The sequence below is a fragment of the Oncorhynchus clarkii genome, chromosome 32 (genome assembly GCF_045791955.1).
Source record: "Oncorhynchus clarkii lewisi isolate Uvic-CL-2024 chromosome 32, UVic_Ocla_1.0, whole genome shotgun sequence".
In the NCBI taxonomy this organism is placed as follows: Eukaryota; Metazoa; Chordata; class Actinopteri; order Salmoniformes; family Salmonidae; genus Oncorhynchus; species Oncorhynchus clarkii.
This window is the reverse complement of record NC_092178.1, coordinates 4,810,267-4,811,298: the sequence shown is the minus strand read 5'-3', so window position 1 is coordinate 4,811,298 and position 1,032 is coordinate 4,810,267. Positions and strand designations below refer to the sequence as shown.

The window sequence follows — 1,032 nt, the reverse complement described above, 5'->3', positions numbered from 1 at the left end:
TAGGAGAAAGACGTTGTGTTGTCCCTAGGAGAAAGACATTGTGTTGTCCCTTGGAGAAAGACATTGTGTTGTCCCTTGGAGAAAGACATTGTGTTGTCCCTAGGAGAAAGACATTGTGTTGTCCCTTGGAGAAAGACATTGTGTTGTCCCTAGGAGAAAGATCTTGTGTTGTCCCTAGGAGAAAGACGTTGTGTTGTCCCTAGGAGAAAGACATTGTGTTGTCCCTAGGAGAAAGACATTGTGTTGTCCCTAGGAGAAAGACATTGTGTTGTCCCTAGGAGAAAGACATTGTGTTGTCCCTAGGAGAAAGATATTGTGTTGTCCCTAGGAGAAAGACATTGTGTTGTCCCTAGGAGAAAGATATTGTGTTGTCCCTAGGAGAAAGACATTGTGTTGTCCCTAGGAGAAAGACATTGTGTTGTCCCTAGGAGAAAGAGAAAGGCATTGTGTTGTCCCTAGGAGAAAGACGTTGTGTTGTCCCTAGGAGAAAGACATTGTGTTGTCCCTAGGAGAAAGATATTGTGTTATCTGTCGTGTCTTTGGCATCATTAAAGTGAACACTTATTTTATCAAATCAATTCTCTGTATTTATTATTACGTGATTAAACAAATCATGTAAATGTAATTAACTAGGAAGTCGGAGAACCAAGGAAAATATTCAGATTACAAAGTTATCATTTTCCTTGTCTAACAGATATTTTAATACCTGATCAATTAGTCTTCTAACTAATGAATTATTCTTTACCTCACGTCAGTCTCATACATCTTAGAATTGTTGGTTATCTGCACGAACCCAGCCTTTACTATGAATCATCCATACACCAATTGTCTTAATCATTTATTTACTAACTAACTAAATAATCACAGAAATGCATAAACAAACAAACAGTAGCTATGGTTACAAGGAAATGATAGAAGAGGTTCCCTAGTGGGCTGAGCCGATAGGACGGCTCGGTGGACAAAGGGAAGTGGGTGTGGACTGAGAAGGGGGTGTGGACTGGGAAGGGGGTGTGGACTGAGAAGGGGGTGTGG

The 1,032-nt window shown here is 40.6% G+C and overlaps 1 protein-coding gene across 3 annotated transcripts in view; it reads left to right on the top strand.

Annotated features, from left to right (window-relative positions):
• Positions 1 to 574, top strand: part of LOC139392040 (zinc finger and BTB domain containing 8B) — a 7,639-nt gene extending 7,065 nt beyond the window's left edge. For all 3 annotated transcript variants that reach the window (XM_071139690.1, XM_071139691.1, XM_071139692.1), the window contains exon 5: positions 1 to 574. This exon is cut by the window's left edge and continues 1,125 nt beyond it. The gene's annotated coding sequence lies outside the window, so the exon portion shown is untranslated.
• The last annotated feature ends 458 nt before the right edge of the window (positions 575 to 1,032 follow it).